We start from the raw sequence: 22,701 nt of genomic DNA on the forward strand, positions 1-22,701 counted from the left end.
ATATGCCAGACTTTGTTGACTCCGCATGCCATCCTTAACCACTCTGAAGGTTAAATGGAAAGTGAGGTGGATGGAAGGAGGGGAAGCAGGAGGAGGGAGGGAATGGGAACTGGGATTGATATGTAAAATAAGAAAAGACTGTTTTAAAAATAAATAAATAAAATATATTACGATAAAAGGAGGGGAGGTGGAGAATAAAATTCAACCAGGATAACCTTATGAGAATAACTATTATAAGGAATGCATAGCCAGGTGGTGGTTTACACTTTTAATTCCAGCACTTGGGAGGTTCAAGGCTTTAATTCCTACACTTGGGAAGCAGTGGCAAGCATAAGAATTACAGTGATTTAAATTTAAAAGTTACTTGCAAAATGCAGGCTGAAGTTTAAAGTGATTGTCCTTTGTCTAAAAATAAATATACTTAAACCTTGAATTTATTGTAAAGAGAAAGGGGAATATAGGTATATCTATCCACACATGTTAAGGTATATTTAGTTTCAAATTTTCAAAAGAATTTTTTTTAATTGAAAGGTAAAACTTTTACTGTTGCCAAAAAAACATTTTGCCCTAGGAGTGATCTAACCTGCCAGAAAGCAACCCCCACAGGTAGGATTGGGGCAGGATTTTTCTTTTATGCTTCCCAGAGAATAAAAGCATTCATCTTAGGAATCCATAGACCACTGGACAAGTTAAACATCTGAAGAAAAAGAACATATTATCAATAGAAAACATTCCCAAGAAAAAAAAAAGGTAAATTGGTCTAGTGCAATTGCCCACCTTCAGTTTAACTATTTGAAATCTTGGAAAGGGTTCAGAGTCCCAAACTAGTGGCCATGACCATGCCACCACTTTGTCTGAATGACTGCCCCTTCCTGACAGGCAATGGACAGGATGATTTGCACAGACAGTGGATACCTTTGGGTTGATTGCTGTGTTTTATGTTGCCAGGATTTCCACTAAAATGACACACAACCAAAGATCAGCTTCAGATTACAAACTGTTCAGGACATTTGTAGTGGGAGCTCTGGGCTGGCATTCCTGCCACCCAGCTCCTAGCTCCCAGCCACCTGGCTAACTTATGCCCCGAAATAACAACACACAAACTATATTCTTTTAAACACTGCTTGACTCATTAGCTCTAGCCCTTACTGGCTAATTCTCATATCCTGATCAACCCATCTCTAATAATCTGTGTAGCACTAGTCTTACATGGAAAGATTCAGCATGTCTGACCTGGCGACTGACTGCATCGCGTCTGCTCTGAGAGGAGCTGCCCTGCATCTGAGCTCACTTCCTCTTCCTCCCAGCATTCTGTTCTGTTTACTCCACCCACCTATGTTCTAACCTATGAAGGCCAAGCAGTTTTCTTTATTAGCCAATGACCTTCCTCCATCAGACATTCAAATTGCTGAATTCACATGAGGTTGACACAATATTTTACAGTATTTTGAACTCAACAATACTTAATTCTAAAACTGTCAAATACCACTAAAATCAGCATAACAGAAGGCAGAATTTGCTTCATCATTATAAATAGTTTTACTGAGTTAGAATTAAAACCTTTATTTTTATTTAGACAAAGGTGGGAATGATGCAGGATATTTGATTATTATTAAGTTATTTACTGGGAAAGTCTGTTTCTAGTTGTGGTAAAGCCCAGCTCTACCATACACTTTTAATCCGAGAGCCCTCTGGTTGAATATTGTAAACAGGATTAAATAACCCATAGGTCAAAAGGTAAATCAAGCATGCAGTTGACTTAAAAAAAAACATAGAGGGTAAGAGGGAGTCAGGAGGATGGATAGAGAGATGTACAGAAAGTAGAAGGGAGGGTCACTGAATTGGAGATTTGTTTGAGATGTCAGAGGAGAAGGGTCTCAATCTAAGATAGCAGAAGAGGATAAAGGTGAGTTGTGTACTTTTTCTGCCTCTCTAAGACAGCAGGGTTTTATCCCAACATCTGACTCCCATGCCTTTATTGTTAAAAGAAAATGGTTGAGAGTTGGATAAAAAAGCATATTTTTTATAATTTCAGTAAGAAAATTAACTAAGACACAAAACCATGTGTTTTCATTCTGCTATTGTTTAGTAAACTTGTATCTACTAGATATATTTCACACCTAGGATAATATGCAACATATATTCATAGATTAAATCATATTGTGCAAATACATGGTTCTTTTGAAATATATTGGATATGTTTTCTATGAATTACATGCAAATTTGTAAAGCATATAAAGTATATTAGAAGATAAGTTAGAAATTTTAAAGTCCAAGACAGGTTTTATACACAATATAAACAATGATGACAATCATCTATACATATGAGGTTTAAGAAAACCACATGTAAAGTAGAAAAGAAAGTACTCTTCCTGAAATTCTTGTTACATTTTTAAAGATAATTACTTTGGTCATGTTTTCTAATAAGGAAACAAAACAACAAATTATAATTACCAAATAATTGCTCTGATAATTTTGTATCTTAGTTGCAAAAATTCCATGACTGCGTTGCTTCCTTATTTAATCTCTACGTTAGATATTTTATACAGAGTTTGTTATTCTCACCTCTATTTTGGTCATAAGTTTTGTCCTGTAAAATTTCTTTGTTCAATTGTTACATATTTATATCTAAAAGCAAAAGTAATCTTGTCATTCTGGCTAGAGGAGTCATTTGGAGTTAAGGACAACCAGGGAAAAGGAAGTCAATTTTATTTAAGGACATAGCACTAGTTGTCCATGCTCCTTCCAGTAACTCACCGCTCTTGCTCAGTGAGATACACTTGAATTCACAACTGCTCCCAAACATTTGTGCAAGTAAAAGAGGAACTTACAGGGAAGAATTTTAGGAGGTGTTGGAGAGGTAGTAGAGATTAATGATCAAAATACATTATATGCATTATGGAATTGTCAAAGAAGAAATAATTTTTTAAATATTTTGGCTATAAAAGAAACTCATGATTTAATTTTAAAAGATATAAGAACACAGAAGTGTGTATGTTTGTGTGTGTGTATGTGTGTGAAACTGTACAAGTTTTTGTATAAGTTTCTATGGAAGATTGCTGGAATAAATTTTCTTAAATTTCTTATAACAAACATTTCCATAAAATTCAATGAGTTTATAATTTAGTGTTTTCTTTACTAGAGACATAATACCATTGATTTTATGTTCATTAAATATGAACTTATGAAACAAAACAATAATGAAATGAGAAGTGTGATAGAAATTCTCTGATAGCTGAAACCAGTATTAAATCAGAAAATACTGTAAAACTGATCAAATGCCTCATCAGCTTTTATCAGTATTGCTTTGAGAAATACGCATATCTTCCATTTGTAAACCTTTGGCTTTTTATTAAACTTTAGAAAAAATATTAGTAAGACATATTCATATATATTATTTAAGCAAAGATAAAGTATAGACAGTTAACATGTTACCTTTTACTATCATTATAAATACTGTTAGTCTTCATGTGATATTTGTAATTTATCAGTAATTTTACTTTCCCTTATTTTCTTGCTGTATATACATGCATTATTTTTAGAGTCTATTGAAAGATAAATTTTTGAAGGAAAATTTTCTTTGTAATTAAATGTTTATGTTCTTATTTGAGGTTTTTATTTGTTTTCTTTAATCATTTTTATTTCATAATGGATATGTTTTAATGTTACATCATAAAACAACACTCTTATATTTCTTTAAATCATTAACACTGGCCATAATTTTAGAAACAAAGATAAATAAGCAACTCAATCAAAGTTTTAATTTTCTGGGATGCAGAATCATCTGAGAAGTCAATGACAGACTATACCGAGTTTACTGGTAATATGTATATGGAAGATGATTTTTTTACTACTTGTTGTAAGAAGACTAATACTACTGTGAGCAACATCATTCCCTAGAGACAGAATTCTGGATTGCACAAATACAATTGCTTTTCTCTCATTTGGACTATTGATGTAGTATGATCTAATTCCAATTTCTGCTCTATGCCCCTCAGTGATAGACTGTCACCCAGAAATGTAAACAAAATATATATCTCCTTTAGTGGCAGTACTTTCTCACTGACAAAAAGATGAAATAAGGACAAACAGTAAGAGTAAAAATCAATTCTTAAAGTAAAAGTTCACATATAAAGCCAAAATCATCCTATGACATAAAGAAAAAGATATTATAGTATTTTAGGTACTCAATAATGGTACTTTAATAAAACAATAAATCAAATCAAGAACCTCAAATATATATGATATTTGAAGAATAAAATGGAGTCAAATATATTTTAATGTTTTGTTTTTCTTGTAGTAACATGCAAGAGAATTATTAAATTCAATAAGGAAGAATGAAATGTAGACCTAAGTCATAGATTTTATGTTTAAATCAGTAGCTGTATTCTCACATAATGCTTTCATATCCTGTAAAAAAGATCACCTTAATAAGAAAAAAATGGATGAATCTATATTCAGAATTTAACAGGTTAAACACTGTTTAACAATAAACTTTGTGAGAACCATTGAAGATTATGTTTCATAGACTTCTCTTGCAAGACTACATAGGACATGAATATTTGTTTGTCTACTTAGAGGTAAATAAATCAATAATAAATAGAATAGTCATGAGGGGAACTATGGAGGCAGAATCTATTGAGAACATGGCCTAAAGGACCTTTCTCTTCTATGCTGAAACAACAACATAGATAATAAACTATAAAATCAGGTGACATTGATATAAAATTACACATGCTATTTTAGAAAGAGAACATTTTGTGATTTCACTTTAAGGTGATATCAGGTAGCATCTATTCTGGGAAAAGAACAAAAACAAAGATACCCTGTTAAGTCTAAAGTAAAACTTTTGAAAACCTCCAAACTAATGGCTTCAGCTCTTCAATTTTACAATGAATTTAATTCAATCCAGGCTTCCAGAGACCAATATCATCACTGAGAACAACAAAAAAAAAGCAGTGCTTAGCACAATGTGGGCATCAGAACCTTTCCGTCAAGTAGGGAGATCATCCAGCTTTACATTTTCTACAAAATGTGTGCTTAAGTTTGATAGGGGCAGATCCATAAAATGTAGAAGAATGTCAGAACTGAAATTATTGTGGTTGCTAATGCTTTAGTTTGGTTTTTGTTTTCCTTACTGCCTTTAAGATATTCACTCCTAGATGTCACACAAGTCTATCATCTTGAATACAAACTAAGTAAATGAGTACTAGACAGAACTTTCCTGAAATATCCTTCATTTCAGAGTTTACAAATGCATTCCATGTATCATGGATAAATAATATGGAAACATAATTATGATATACATAATTTTGATATGTGTAAATATTAACATGAATTATCTGTTGAAATAATTAGATTTCTTTGTATTTCTCAACTAAATTTTAATCAGATCAATTCTGAAATTAATTAATTTTAATTTGTTACTTAAATGCATAATTACATTGATTAAATAATTATCCTTCCAAAGAATACAAAATGGAAAACAGTATTACAAAATAAACACTTGAGGTACAGAAGCCAGGGATTAAAACATAGAAAAGTAGATGCAATGTTGTACTAGTACCAACAGAAACTTAATAGTGATATGTTTTATTGTTCTCTAAGTCTTAGAGAATTTTGCAATCATGGAATATTGAAGATGGAAACTTAAAAGAAATCCCTAACTAGCTCAGAAATCAGTATAATAGAGGGTTATTTATTTATGGGCATACTCACAGATTACAGTCCTCTGCATGAACAAGGAAAAGGAACCAAATCATGCCACTGGAAGAGAGATCAGAGATGCACTTTACATATGCATATATAGTATGAGAGGCCACAACCAACTGGGCAGGTAACTTAAAAGCTACTGGCTGTAGGACTTCCTGCAGCTCCTCCCCCTTTTATTTAAATAAGAAAGTTCTAAGACTAATACAGAATTAAATACAATAAGAACAAGTTTCAGGTATAAAAATTAGAATTACAACCAGCATAAACAATATCAAACAAGAAACATGTGACAAATATTTCGATAATTATCCTATCCTAATGAGTGTAAGTCTTCTGTAATAAATAACTTGGCCAAGTCATGAAAGAAAAGTAACTACAACTATCTAGTCTTCAATCTCATGGAAGACTTGAGACAGAAAATAATATTGCTTGAAAGCAGGAAGAGCAATTAAGCAACTTTCATTGCTTCCGCTTTTTTTCCATTTCAAAAGCAACAAACAACGTAGACAACAGACTACCCAGGAAATCACCCAAATTCTCATTTGGAACATTGGAGCAACCAACTTTGGCTAAGGCCTAGAGTAACACATAGACCATTTTCAGAGTCAGGAAGAGTAACAGATAGACAATTTTCAGAGGAAGGAAAATTTTCAAAACCATCTTACCCTGTCTTGGCAAAATTTGACGGTCCTTTTTCTTGTATCCTGCTTGTACTGTCCAGACATCAAGCATTTTGTCAGTGGTTAATGCATGAGCAGTTCTTTGCCCAAAAGCCAGTTTTACCTAGAAGAAAACAAGCTCCAAGTGGAGGGGCATTGGTGATCAACATTGTCTCGGGAATAGATCAGTGCTGCCAGGTGCAATTGTGTCTCACTTCAACAAAACCCTAAGTTATTTAAATGCCATATTCTACAGTTCTTTGAAGTGGTTGAAGTTTACCTATATGTGCAGAATACAATCTCTATATTTCTAAATAACATAATTAGTCTAGCTATAAGTATGAAAAACATTGATGACCATTGACCTATAATTCTTAATACCTATATAACTTAAACAATCTTTAAACAACTGTGCAACAAATGAGGACAATGACCTCAAAATGTAAACAATGTATAAATATCTTGATCAGAGGTAGAAATGTATATTGCAATATGATAAATATATCCTAAAATTGTATCAATATACGAAATGTTTTAAGCAGAGGTAGAAGCATGCATACAATATGACAAAATAACTTTGCCTAGGTATATAAATATTGTAGGGGAAAATAGGAACATATTCAGTATAATTTAAGCTTGTACCAATATAAAGAATCTATACTAATGCAAATTTTCTATAAATAATAGCTCACAAGTATTTGCCACATTACACATTATTATTCACTCAGTAGTGTGAATAAGCTCACACTAATCTATTATTTCATCCAATTTCCTTTTTTTTCCAAAGAGATCCCTGGGCTTACATAATTTTCCCCCAACCCTCAACCCTATACCAATTAAAATGAACCCCTAAATGATGTCCCTAACCCTGAGGACAAACTTTGTTGGAAGAGGGGACATCATCTTCTAAAATTACTTCCAGCTATCATAAAGTATGTTCTTTGTATGAAATCCTGTGAAAGTAAAATGATGGTTAAGTTTCAAGATTACTATATGCTATAGTTGCAAATGATCTCTGAGTATTAGGTAGGATTTTCCTGAGGTTTCTATGTGGAGTTCTGAACAAAATCTTGTAAAAAAGTACATCATTTTATCTACCCAAGTTGGAATCATCTTTAGCAGCTGGTACCCCAAAACAGGACTTATAGTAGTGCTATTAGTATCATGATGTCCTATCAACCAGGTGTAGTTGTTGTGTGGCCCCATTTTCATTCTGGAAACATTAAGGATTACTGCCGGAAAATTCATTGCTCATTGTGGAAAACTTAAACATTATTTATATAGACATTTACAGACATATATATTCAATGAAAGGTACAATAGAGACAAAAATAGGCATGAAGAAAAGTAAAATATTTTCTAAATTCTTTTTTCTTTTTGTCCTATATCATGGCTCCTGATATGAGACAAAACTATGAATATTTATTTTAACAACACACTTGGATTTAGAGGACAGAGCCAGTATTCAACTTCAAAGCCAGCTTTGATTTTTATGTGAGTCATGATTATTATTTTATTTAGTATTCAGAGATTCTTACCCTCAGATTACATGTCATCACACGCAATACTTCTCTTTGCTTGGTGATCCTATCAGAATAGTTATCTTTTCGTCTTTAGGCATCTAGACATTCAGGGTCTCTTGATTTTCTAAAGGTGAGTATTTCTTGTAAAGACAAGAAAAAAAAACCTGCCCCAATCCTTATGAGGTTTCCTTACCACCTAATTGGTTGTCACCTCTCTGGATGAGCAGTCATTTCTTTCTCAAGAAATTTTTCTTTTTCAAACTGAATCCTTATTAATTTTGATAGTATCCATAACTTTTCTTCTCTTGTTAAAACAAGAGAAAAACGTCTTCCCCAATGTAGCACGTCTCCTGGCTTTACATCCTTGAAATACACCGACTGATTTAATTCAGAAGACTTTTCTATTATCCAGTGTCTCTTTGTTTCTGTTGTCCCTTTCTCATTAGTTGTTAAGAAAATTCATGATTAATAAAGCATTATGTCATCTATTTCTGGGGGTATTTTCAATCACTTTTTGTTTTTTAATATATCCATTATAGTTCGATTTGATCTTTCTATAACTACCTGACCTGTAGGATTGCGTGGTATACCTGTAATATGCTTTATATTATAATAATTCAAAAATATGCCATTTTCTTAGAGACATATGCTGGGCCATTATCAGTCTTTATTTGTTCAGGTATACCCATGATGGCCATAACTTATAATAAATGAGTGACTACTGAATCAGCCTTTTCTGTGCTTAAAGCTCTTGCCCACTGAAAACCTGAATAAGTGTCAATGGTGTGGTAAACATATTTTAATTTTCCAAATTCTGCAAAGTGGAAGACATCTATCTGTCAGATTTAATTCCTTTGAGTATCCTTTGCGTCAGTCCCTACAGGTAGCAATATTGGGTTATAGAAAGAGCAAGTAGAACATCTTTTTATAATCTTCTTAGCTTATTGCCATGTAATAGAAAACTCTTTATTTAAATCTTTGTTATTGGCATGATGTTTCTTATGGAATTCTTAGGACTTCAACATACTTTCAATTAGTAATCAATCAATTTATGCATTATCTTGTGCTAGGGGATCTGGAAGACCTGTATTGGATTGGATGTGTGTTATGTATATGGGAAAAAAACCTATTCCTGATTATATCATGAACTTGTATGAATAATTAAGTCAATTATGTATCATCTTATATAAATTCAGAGGTTTCAATATGTAAGACAACTCTTTCTGCATATTGTGAATCAGTAACTATATTAAGAGGTTCTTTAAAATCCCTTAACACCATGAGAATAGCATATAATTCTGCCTTTTGGACAGAAGTATACAGGTTTTGTTCCACCTTACTTAAATCTTCTGATTTGTAACCTGCCTTTCTAGATTTATTTGCATCAGTATAGAATGTACAGACTCCAGTTATTGATGTATCCCATACAATGTGGGGAAAGATCCAACTTGTTCTCTTTATAAGGTAAATTCTATCACTTTTGGGATAATTTCTATTAATCACTCCTAAAAAATTAGCAAAAGCTCTTTTCAAGGTTGATTACCTTATCATAATTTTCTAATTTCACCAGTAGTAAAAGGCACTATAAACTCTGCTGGGTCTATACCTGCTAGTTGATGAAGTCTCAATTTTTCTTTTGTAATTAATTCAGAGACATTTTTCACATAAATTTTTAATTTACCCTTTTTAATAAAATTAATTTTTTCAGATAACTTTTGATTTTCGATGGTATTAATCTTTTCAGCTAGCTGTTTACTATGAGTCTGTAAAGACTGTGTCATTTCTAAAAGTGCCTTATTCTTGGCTCTTTTATCAAACAATTTTCTTAAGGATATACTGTGAAATAAAAAACTGAGTCCCAAAATCTAATAAATGGATGTATCAAAATAACCATATAAGCCTTGCAGAATACAATCCATAGTATTAGCAAAAAAGCTACTAAAACTTTCCATGGTAATGTTGCTTGCCATTATAAAACTTTTAAGTTTATTGATTTATTAATCACCTATATCGAGGTCCAGTAAATTGTTTTAGTTGTAATAATCTTTATTGTCCAGCAGGTTTTATGGTTGCAGAGTTGTGACTTGTGGCACAACCTGGTGCCATGAATAGTCCTGCGCCACTTTGTTTTTTGCCTTAGGGATGGTTAGACACCAAGAAATATGATTTTCTTGACAAATTAAAAACAATTAAATCAATTCTGTACAGGAGCAAAAAGCCCAGAATTCAGAATCCACGAGTAAAAAAATGGAGGGTGCACAAGTAGCCACAAGCAGGAAATGGGCACTGGGGGCCAGTGTGTGTGAGCTTGGGAAATCTCCACATTGCCACGACAGAGTTAGCTTCACTGTGGCGGGAATTTTACAAAAAACTAACAAACAAACAAACAAACAAACTGAAAAACCAAACAACTAACCAAACAAACAAACAAAAACCACTTATGTAAAAGCAAGCCAGGTGGGAGGGGGTGAGAGACATTCTGGACTGTGGATTGGCTAGGCCTTTGAGCCTGTCCACTGGGTGTGTGTGGAGGTCAGATTCACAAGGGGTGCCAGATGAAGAGGGAACCTTAAAAGAAATCCCGCAGTAGCTCGGAATAGAGTATAATAGAGGGTTATTTATTTAGGGGTATACTCACAGATTACAGTCCTATGCATGAACATAACAGAACCAAATCACGCCACTGGAAGAGAGGCCAGACACTCACTTTACATCGGTTTATATAGTATCAAAGTCCACACCCAATTGGGCAGGTGATTTAAAGGCTACTGGCTGTAGGAATTCCTGCAGCAAAATATAAGAAAGATTTGCTTAGAAATTCTTGGCAGTTTGTTATTTCTGCATGTACATGTCTATGTTTTCAGTCTCTATAATTGACAGTGAAAATAAAAATGTATGAATATGTTTCATTCCTTTCCCTTAATCGAATTTAGTCAGCAAGTTTGAGTGAATTTGGTGACCTGTTATCCTCAGCATCTCTCTGTTGTAGTTGCCACAACCCAGTGAATTGGCATTAATTATAAGAGTAGGAGTAATTTAAAATGTCACATTGGAATCTTACATCTTAAAACAACTCATCCTTCAATAATCAAGTGAATAAAACGAACTTAATCTAAACAGTGATGCTGTTTTTCTCAATCTTGTGCATCCATTATAATTAGTTATTTATAATTAGTATTTTATTGATGTCTGTGCACCGTGTTTCAGAGCATCATGCAGAAACTCCGATGATTGGTGGTAATTTGGTAAACATTCAGAACCATTGCATTAATTATGGGCCTTCCAATTACATCTGAAGTTAATGAATATATATGAATATAGTGGAGATGAATTCAAAGAACAGCTAACCCTTAATTATAACAGGTTTCCCCAATATTCTAATTATAACTTCCATAGCTATCAGATTTTAAACAAAAGGAGACTTATCTAAGATATTAAATGTGAAAATTATACATACAAGTGCTTTTCTAATCAGTAGTGATTAATTCAAAACAGTAGCCAATATAATTTCTTTGTAATACAATGAATAAAAAATAAAAATGCACTTTTTGTAGACATAAAGAAAACCAGAAAAATTCTTTATATCTAGTCGCAATGAAACCCTTACAAAACAAAATATTTTTATGTAAGAATAGATATAAACCTCTGAAAACACCCCTATACAAAAACATGCCATATACACCTCACACATCCCACCATTACAGTCCTGTACCACACACAATATAATACACACACACACATACAAACACAAAACCTTTATTTGGTTTGGGATTTAACTCAGTGACAGAATGCTTATCTGGCATATATGAGGTTTAGAAGTCTGTGCTTTATTCTTAATGATAAAATAGCAACTAAAACTTTCATAAATTCTTTGTATATTTAGATTCACACACTTGTATATTGATAATAAATAAAGTATGTTAATTTATTAGACATAAAAATACATTTTATAATTGAATAATCATATTACTTGAAATATTTTCCTCTCATACACTGATGTGTTATGCTTAAGAAATAATTCTGAGCAAACTAACAAAATTCAGATATAGTTCAGTTGACAATTACTTAGAAAATAATTATCACAAGGTTCTGGTCATAAGATCAAAAAATTTAAGTCAATATTTTTTCAACCATAAACTTTCGGGTTTTAAATATTTTCCTTTTATTTTCAAAAGGAAATTTTCTCACAATTTTATTGTGCAATATGGTCAATCATTAAAATATAAATAAAACACAAAAATGAGAAGAATTACTAAACAGTTGCCATGACAGATGGGATTTACTTGGAACCTTCCTATTGTTTTTGCTTTTACTTAAAATTCATAATCTGTGAATATACAATATAGTGAAGATTTTGTATATGTAAAGCCCCAGATTTTACCCTTTGGTGAAAGTTTCAATATGCAATAATACTAGCAAACATAGTGGTAATATATTTTAAACTTTTGGCATTTACCCCCTACTATTGTCCCATTGACATTAACCTAAAACAAAGGATATTAAAGATAATGGGAACTGGAAAAATAATTTGGAGGATATTATTCAGAAAAATATGAACTTTTCACAATTAGCTATAGTTAGAATCTTGTCACAAATTTCTAAGCCCAAATTCTATAATACTACACACATTTGAGTGACAAAACTGAGCATTATTTATTAACATTAAAAGCATCAAGAAGGGTAAAGGGCTTTTCTTCCCCTAAAGATCAGCATAAACATGCAGAACATTTTTAGATATAATCTTCAAATCAATATCTAATTTGACTAGTAGTAACATAAACAAGCTTGTGTCTTTCAAACTAATTAGACATAAGTTTTGAAGCCCAAAATATTAATTAGAAATAACTAAGACTAAAGACCACTAGCATTTCAAATATAATATAAAAACGGATTCTTATGAATGGGAAGTGCCATTGACTAAACTTCCCTGGGTGTATTTTACAATAAGAAAATATGATGAAGCTCAAAATGTGAAAGTGATTATTAAATACAACAAAGTATTTGCATTCAATTGACAGAGTTAGAACAGATGAAAATGACAATCATCATATTTCATATGAGCAGGATTATTTGCCTATGCTCTTACCTTCTTCGGTATGAAAGAGATGATTAATTCCAAATAATTGAATTTTAGAGTATTACAGTGCTTATTTCATGCACTTAAAATAGTTATTTGTAAACTATTTGTAAATTATTTGGTGTCAGATTTCTTGATCATAGCCAGGGTTACTGTGGAGACAAAGGAACTCTAATTTTCTGTTGGTGAGAATGCAAACTAGCTCATACTGAACAGAAATCAATATGAAGTTTCCTCAAAAAATTACAAATAGAACTATTGGATAACCCAGCAATCACTCCTATGAGCATATGCTCAAAGGACTCTACATTCTGATAAAAAATAAATAAATAAATAAAAAGAACAACTGTGCTTTCAAGTTTACCACTATTCTATTCATAACAAACTGGAATTAGAAGCAACATAGATGTCCAGCAACAAATAAATGGATAATGAAAACATGGTACATATGCACAACAGAATGAATTCTCAAGACACAGAAGAGAAAGGGAAACTGTAGGAGGAGAGTATATTACAAAAGGGTAATGTGTGGATAGGAGAGATTAATGGGGGTAAGACTATATTAAAACATATCTTTTACCACTCATTAAATAAACTTCTTGCTACAGTCAGGTATTCACTCCTACAGAAAGGCACAAACAAACAAAACCTATAATTGTAGAAGTGAGTTCCAGTGGATACACCTACAAAACACTTCCGCACATAGTGCTTATAAAACATTAAAAAAAAAAGGACACAAACATTATATAAACCAGAGGATTAGGTAGTTTGCTATGAGATTGTGTTTACTAATGGTTATGAGAAAATCTCACCAATGTGACATCTTAAATGTACGATGGACAAGAATATTGCCAGTGGGTATGCCTAAGTGAACTCAAAATAGGTCATGAGTCTCAATAATATACAAAGAATATTGGCAACTGAGGAAAGGTAGGAGCGGAAGAGATACAGGAGCCTCTTTAAGGAAGGACTCACCAATTGGTTTCCCAATGCCAAATCATAATCCTGCAAACATAAATACAATTAACATTATACTGACTAAGCAGGTTATGTTTGGAATGTATATATATATATATATATATATATATATCCACACACACACATATACCTACATACATGCAATTATAATTAATAATAAAAGAAGCTATAAATTTGAAAAAACTCAGGGAGGGATATATTGGAAGGAAGAAAGACACGAAAAAAACATTGTGATTTATTAAACTCAAAATTAAGCTAAATAACTTGCCATAATGACATTGAGTACATTTTATGCTAGTTGTTTAAATGGTTATATTTTAAAATTTTTATCCATGAAATAAATTTTTCTCTATTTATAATTATACTTGCCTTTATTTTGCAAATTTATGTTAAAAATAACCTCCAGGATCTCTCATTTGGTGGCATGTGTGTCCAAACAAGTATTTTATGAAATTATTTAAATACAATGAATGTACAAATGTATACACACATTACTAAATTTCTCTAACCTGAAAATGTTTTCCTCAGTTACACAGAAAGTTATTGGACAGAATAAAAATAAGTAAATAGAGAAACACAGGAACCAGACCTTAACTTTAATATTACTTAAAAAATAGCAGGCAAACTTTTAATGTGTTCATGTCTCCTTCCACCACACTAAGCTCTTAAGTAGCTCATTCCAACCCAAGCCAGATACAATAAAGCTACAACAAGTAGTATGATATCTGCTTATTGCAAATTTGTAAAGTGATGTTAAGAAGGGTTAAATGGTAGTTGTTGCTGATAGTTTAACTAATATCTCTGTGCTTTAAGCAGTCTTCTGGACATTGAAAGGTTAGCTGGATGGGTCTGCACAGGATTCTCTTGCTTTTATTTCAATGCAGATGCAGGTTGCATTTTAATGGTGCTAATTTCTAACAGTTACAGACTCTCTTCCAGCAAAAGCCTTGATTTCAACATTAAGCTTTCCAGTGTTCTTTTCTCCTTCACAATTTGAATTTCTTTATGACCCATTTTTTTTCTTTTCCTTGCAGACCTGAATCTCCAATTATTCATAAACATTCTATTGGTACAATATTTCATTCCTTGAAATTATCTTTGCCATGTTATGTTGCTCCTCAGTTGGATCCGTGAACGAAAATTCCCTAACATATCAAATATTATTATGGCACTCAAATCGTTGACACTCCCTGTATCTCTTAGCAGTTTTGAAAGTTTTTTTTTATTTCTTTAAAACAAACAAGCAACCCCTCAGCCCCAGCCATAGCTATTAAGAATTTCATTCTGAGAAGCCTTCTCAGCCCACTTCTTGAAAAGGGTGCTCTGTGTCTGACTCCAGCATTTGAAGGTTTGTATTCATTTCCAAACCTGAAATAAGACCAATTTGAAAGGATAAACTTATATAGCAAAAAGGCAGGAGAAACCATTGTCTTCAGATATAGGCTTGTCCAAGAGATTGAAAGGCTAATGGCAGAGTGAATGTACATCTAAAAGAAAGTATTGATTGTAATTTACTGTTTATTTATGTTCATAAAAGGCCAGATATTTTATAGTTTACTAAAATTTAAAATAATTATTTAAAACCAGCTATACTTCTAGTAATCCAAAAATTACCAACACACTTTTATAGATTTGAAGTGTTATTATCATTTTTGATATCACCACACATATGTAAGAATTGTACTTGATTACTTTTCTTTAGCAGTCCATCAGATGGAAATATTTTAGTGCCTCGTTTTCTAAAACTAGGAGCAATTTTATTTTTTTAGTTCTTGTTGTAGTATTCTCTGTGAAGAAAACTGTATTACAAGCAATATTTTAACATTAAAATAAAATCACTTTAAGCATTTCATAAATATCTAGATCAGAAATTTAAGTGAGATATTTTTAACTTACAAGTACATCTCTGAGAATTATCATCTGTACAAAGGCCTTTAAACAAAAAGATATGTACCTGTAAAAGAGCCAGATTTCCCCAAGTTGCTGAATTGTATCCTGCCATAATTGGTACAGGCAACTACCACTGAGGAGAAGCCCCCTGGAGGGAGGCTTATTATCTAGCCCAATGGTGAAAGTGCTTGTGACATTCTGACGCCAGTGGAAGATGTTGCCCACTCAGAGTGGGAGCTTTGAAGTTTTACTATTTCAGTCCTCAAGTTCCCATGTGTCAGTTCTGAAAACAAAATGTAGAGGGGAGAAAAAGGCAGCTGTGCCAGAGTCTCGGGGAATAGCCTGAGCGAGTAGCAAATGAACAGGCAAACTGTTGGACATATTGATTCCGTTTGTAATTTCCCCACTGCTTGTTAAAAAAACCAGAATGCACTTAGGTCTTTCTTGTCTGCAGAGCATAATATGACATTGATCTTTTCATAAAAGACGTATTTGTTAGGAGAGTATCTGTTCACTTGTGCTTTTACATGAGCGATTGTTGCTTTCAAGTAAGAAACTTAATAACGATATATGCTTAACTATATTAAATAGAACTGGGAGGAAAAGAGAAAAGTGAATAGCAATTTACTGTTAACAAATTCGAGAGATCATTCAATGAAAATGCAAACCTGACAGAGATCAATTGCTAGCTGTTCCTAGTAAATCTAGCTGTGTTTGGTAAGGGCAACAGGTTCTTACTGTCTCACTGACAAGTTTCATGTCAGTAGGAAACTCACTTCAGAGTCTTTAATTCCTTTGCATTGTTTAACTATGGTAAAGCAAACTGTGAATGAAAGACATGGGATAAAAGTAAAAAACAATCATACGGAAAATAAATAAACAATGTGTAAAAAATAACCTTTTATTGCACAGAGGAAAACATTGCGTGCTTATTTTGCACATTGTATGTTTGGGAAACAGTGAGGAAGGATGTTAAATTAGTAGGAGAATAAAGATGCATAAAATATTTCCAGGCCTACAATAACTCAAGACATATAATTTTATCTCAGAACTGTGAACTAGAGCTTCAGAGTGAAAAGATTGTTGACACAGGACCTGTGAGATAAGATTTCTGCTCATTATTGAAGTGCATTAGAATCTGCAAGTATTAGATACTCAGACAGGCCAGAGAGGGATGAAGATGAGATTCTGAATGAGAAATTACAGGGATGGGAAAAAAGAAGGGGCTGAAGGAGTTGTAGAAAGAATATGGCTAAAACCAAAAACCAAAAACAACAAAAATAGCAAGGTAAAAACATCAGAAATGTTTGGAAGCGTTTAACATACTGCTCAAGCTCACCAATCCAAAGAGATTCTTTATATTTATGTGGACTCTCTCTTGTTTTCTTTTCTTTTCTTTTTGTAGAGAAAAACTTTGAATGAGTCATCCTTATTTTGGCAGAAAACTCATTACACAGTTCAGAGAACATTAGTACTCTGGGTGGAATAAAACCTGCACTGTTATTTGTGGTTCTCCAGTTCTTCCCCAGAGAAACTTTCACTGGAAGCAGTAACACTTCTTTTCTATTTTCCACATACTGTACAACAGCTAATGCAAGCCTCACCATTCCGAGACCTGAACAGAATGGATGATGACATGATTCTTTGCTTTGCCAGTAAAGTTCTCAATTTATTAATAGATCTCAAATGAGGTTGAATTCTGCATATTATGCATTTTAAAAATAAATTATTGGCTATTCTTTTATAAGGTTATCTACAAAATTACATATGCATCAGTTAGTAAGTTTAGAAATCACATTAAAGATTAAGAATTTAGAGTTTCAGGGGAAATGTCTGAGATCTGATGTCTGTGTGATTTCTAAATCACATAATTTGACACTCACTGAAATGTAAGTTTAAAATCTGTTAATTAAGTTAGATAGCTAAATGGTTTAGATACTTTAAGAAATATTGTTATATTGTTATATTTTATGTTTGTTTATTTATATGCTATGTATTATATAGCATAATAATGAGCTGCCAATTTTCATCATTGTGAGAAAATACCCAATACAAGCATACCCCTAAAGAAAAAGAAGTTTATTTTAACTCACAGTTTTCAGAAGTCTCTGTCCATAGCTGTCTGGGTCTAGTCTTTGGGCTCTAAGATGAGGAAGAACAGCAGGGAGGCACAAACATGTGACTGAGGAGGCTGGGCACTGCATCTCATAGAAGTCAGAAAACAGAGCGACTGGAGATTGCCAGATATAAAGATAGACAGAATATTGATGGTGCTGCCCCCATATGATCACTTCTTGCAGGTAGGTCCCACTTCATTAACTTCCATCATCATCCATTGTCCCATCAAATGAATATAATGATTGCATCAGAGTCCTTATTATTGAATAATTTCCCAAAGCTTCAACTCTGAGCCCTGCTTCAATGGAAAGCAAAACATTATCACATGAGGCTTTGGAGATATTTCAGATTCAAACAATACTCCATGTGTTTTTAAATATTTTAAGAAATTGAGAGTTCTTCAATCTAAAATTTGTCTTTTAAAAATATGAAATATATGAACCTTTGTGTATTTTAAATGAATTGATATCTTTTAAATTATGTTAAATTCTCAATTACATATGCACATACTTACATACAAATTTGTAACTTCTTGGATGGAAAGATGTTGGAGGAGGCCGCTTTTTGTTTCCTGGCTGCCCAGAAACTGAAATAACCATACAGAAACTACATTATTTAAAATACTTTTTGTCACATTAGCTCTAACTTTTTATTGACTAACTCTTATATCTTAATTTAATCCATTTCTAGTAATCCATGTATTGCCATGTAGCTTATCAGCAAGTTTCCAACCAGTGTCTATCTCTGACAGGGCTACATGGCTTCTCTCTGATTCTGCCACCTTTCTTCCAACATTCTATTCAGTTTTCCCTGCCTAGTTCTGTTCCCTTATAGCTCTGCTATAGGCCCAAAGCAGTTCCTTTATTAACCAATGATATTCGCAGCATACAGAGGGAATCCCCCATCAGAAAGAAGAAAAGAAAACAAAATAAAGTTTCTGTTATCTCAGAATGTGTGTGCACCCCTCATGGCCCTGAGTTCCTTGCTCGTGCTCTCTCTCCTTCTGCTCCTGGTTTGGACCTTGGGGTTGTAGTCTGGTGCTCCAATGTGGGACTTTGTCTCTGTCTCCTTTCATCGCCTGATGAAAGTTAATATCCAGGAGGATGTCTATATGTTTTCCTTTGGGTCCACCTTCTTATTTAGCTTCTTTAGGATCACGAATTTTAGGCTCAATGTCCTTTATTTATGGCTAGAAACCAAATATGAGTGAGTACATCCCATGTTCCTCCTTTTGGGTCTGGCTTACCTCACTCAGGATAGTGTTTTCTATTTCTGTCCATTTGCATGCAAAATCCAAGAAGTCATTGTTTTTTACTGCTGAGTAGTACTCTAATATGTATATATTCCATACTTTCTTCATCCATTCTTCCATTGAAGGGCATCTAGGTTGTTTCCAGGTTCTGGCTATTACAAACAATGCTGCTATGAACATAGTTGAGCATATACTTTTGTTGTATGATAGGGAATTTCAATGGGGATGTTCTTTCGGGAACTCACCAAGGCCAGCTGGACTGGGTCTGAAAAAGCATGGGATAATACAGGACACACTGAACATAGCGGACATTGAGGACTGCTGAGAAGTCAAGAACAATGGCACTGGGTTTTGATCCTTCTGCACATACTGGCTTTGTGGGAGGCTAGGCTGTTTGGATGCTCACCTTACTAGACCTGGAAGGAGGTGGGAGGTCCTTGGACTCCCCACAGGGCAGGGAATCCTGACTGCTCTTAGGCCTGATGAGAGAGGGGGAGTTGATTGGGGGATGGGGAGGGATATGGGAGGTGGTGGCGGGGAAGAGACAGAAATCATTAATAAATAAATAAATTAATAAAAATAAATAAATTAAAAAATGTTTCTGTTATCATAATGGTGAAGTAAAATTTGACTATAAATTTAAAAGTCAGGTAGAACTTTTTTATTTTTGCTTTATTTTTCATGTGCAATTAAAATCCACACAAAAATAGAAGAGATGTCCTATACATTCAATGTGTATATCTATGAATATAAAATTTGGTTGACCTATTTTATTATAACTAATATCCATGATTATTAGATAAAAATGATATAGTCTATGTTATGGTTTTCATCTCTTTAAGTGGCAAGCCACGGCCACTCCTGGTGACCCCTGCCCTTCCCCCACCATCTTAGATTCTGTCTGTCCTCTCTGTGCACATGCATGTTTTTCTCGGGACCTGTTCTGTCTCCTTTCTCTTCTTTCTTCCCTTTCTCTCTTTCTCTTTCTCTCTCTCTCTCTCTCTCTCTCTCTCTCTCCCTCTCCCTCTCTCTCTCTCTTTCCTTTCTTTCCCCCTCTCCTTTAAGTAATAAATATTCAGTTCTATTCTGTACGATATGCCTTCCTTCTACCTGCCACCTGCTCACACCCGCCCACATGGCGGGACCAACCTGCCCAATTGCTCACTGTTGGGAAACTGCACTGGGCGGAACTAGCCTGATGAGGATCTTGCAGGGACCCACAACCGTATCTGCCTTCTGCCTGCTTACTGCCGCTGAGGATCTCCCAGCATTTTAAAAAATCATAAAGTCTATAAATAACCATTATGTAAATATAGCTTTTGATGAAGAAATATTAGACTGGTAAGATTAAACATGGTGAGTGTATATCATTTTTTTCTTTTAATTACATATGTGTTTTTACCTATGTTAATATTTGTGAATTACCCATATGTAGTCTTGATCATCCTGCCAATTGTATATACTTTTGAAAGTGAAAAAGATTCAGCATGATGGTGTTTTTAAGGTTTATTTATTCTTTATAAAATCATTACTATTAATTGTTACTGATTTTGTATTACACATTAATGAACATAGTAGGTCTACAAGATTTTTTTAATTTATCATATACATATATAGTATGAGGCCACTTGTTAGTTCCTCCCAGTTTCTCAGCCTGTTGTAATAAGAGCGGCAGGGCTGCGTCCCCGGCACCCAGCCGCCCGCATGGCTAGCTTATGCCCCGAAATAATTACACGGAAACTGTATTCTTTTGAACACTGCCAGGCCCATTAGCTCCAGCCTCTTATTGGCTAGCTCTTTCATATTGATCTAACCCATTTCTAATATTCTGTGTAGCCCCACGAGCTGGCTTACCAGGAAAGATCTTAACCTGCGTCTGTGTCTGGTGGGCGAATCATGGCGACTCCTGACTCAGCTTCTTTCTCCCAGCGTCCTGTCTGTTTACTCCACCCACCTAAGGGCTGGCCTATAAATGGGCCAAGGCAGTTTCTTTATTAAATGAAAGTAATTCCTCCATCATCAGCCCTGAAATAATCATGCAGAAACTGTATTATTTGCAATAATGTTTGACCAATAGTTTAAGCATATTTCTAGCTAACTCATATCTTAAATTAACCCATCTCCATTAATCTGTGTATTGCCATGGAGCTGTGGTTTACTGGGTAAACAACAGCCCTGTCTCTGGAAGGACTACATGGCTTCTCTTGACTCTGCCTTCTTTCTCCCAGCATTCAGTTTAGTTTTCCTTACCAAGATAAATTCTTTCCCGTTATAGGCCAAATGAAGCTTCTTTATTAACCAACGGTATTTACAGCATACAGAAGGGAATCCCACATCATACCTATATCTTTATTTGGTGTGATTTGTCTCCCCTACTGTTTCTGCATTTGCTCTAGACAGAATGTTTGCTCATCCACAAACTTTTTTTTGAAACCCCATCCTTAATGAAATGGAACATAAAAGGACAGAATATGGATAAATGTTGGAATCTAAGGATAAGGGCACCATCAATGATATTAGTGTCTAATGAAGTCCTAACACAGTGGTGCTCAAGCTTCCCAATGCTGCAGTCCTTTAATACAGTTCCTCATGTAGTGACCCTCAAGCAAACCATTATTATGCTATTTCATAACATAATTTAGCTACTGTTATGAATTTTAATGCAAATATTTTTAGAGGTAGGGATTTGCCAAAGGAGTAGTGACCCACAATTTGAGAACTGCTGTCCTAATACCATCTATAAAGAAAAAAATAGCCGGGCGGTGGTGGCGCACGCCTTTAATCCCAGCACTTGGGAGGCAGAGGCAGGCGGATCTCTGTGAGTTCGAGACCAGCCTGGTCTACAGAGCTAGTTCCAGGACAGGCTCCAAAGCCACAGAGAAACCCTGTCTCGAAAAAAAACCAAAAAAAAAAAAGAAAAAAAAGAAAAAAATAAAACATAGAGAGAGGAAAACTGCTGATGAAGAAACAAGTGTGGCCTTTATGCACACAGATCCTTGGTTCTGTACTTCCCAGACCAAACAACAACAACAACAAAGCATTCAGAAATAAGTTGTGTTCTTCAGTCTATGATATATGATTTTAAAAGCCCAAGTAAACAAAGTATCTAAATTCATGTTCCATTTACCACCACCCCGCATGGCAGGAAATGAGAGGGCAGGAAAATTATTAGAACCAAAATACAATAATCAAGAGGTCAGCAGACTTGCTCAATGGCTTAATGAATGACAAAACACATATAGTTTTGTTTAATTCAGTCTAATAAGGCATGATATCTTTGTGGTTAGGTGTGCACATCCCTTGGTAGCTGAACTGAGAGTCATTTTGCTAAATTTTTATTTAGGCAATGTATCTTCCTTCCCTCACAGCCAGCATTAAAATATTTTATAGAAAAGAAATGCAATTCATATGGGTATAATTATTTTGTTTCAGGAAATGAGAATTCTCTTATCATGATTTAGCTTTCAATGAACATAAACGAATTTATGTTGT

This window comes from Chionomys nivalis, chromosome 3 (assembly GCF_950005125.1).
Source record: "Chionomys nivalis chromosome 3, mChiNiv1.1, whole genome shotgun sequence".
Lineage (NCBI taxonomy): Eukaryota > Metazoa > Chordata > Mammalia > Rodentia > Cricetidae > Chionomys > Chionomys nivalis.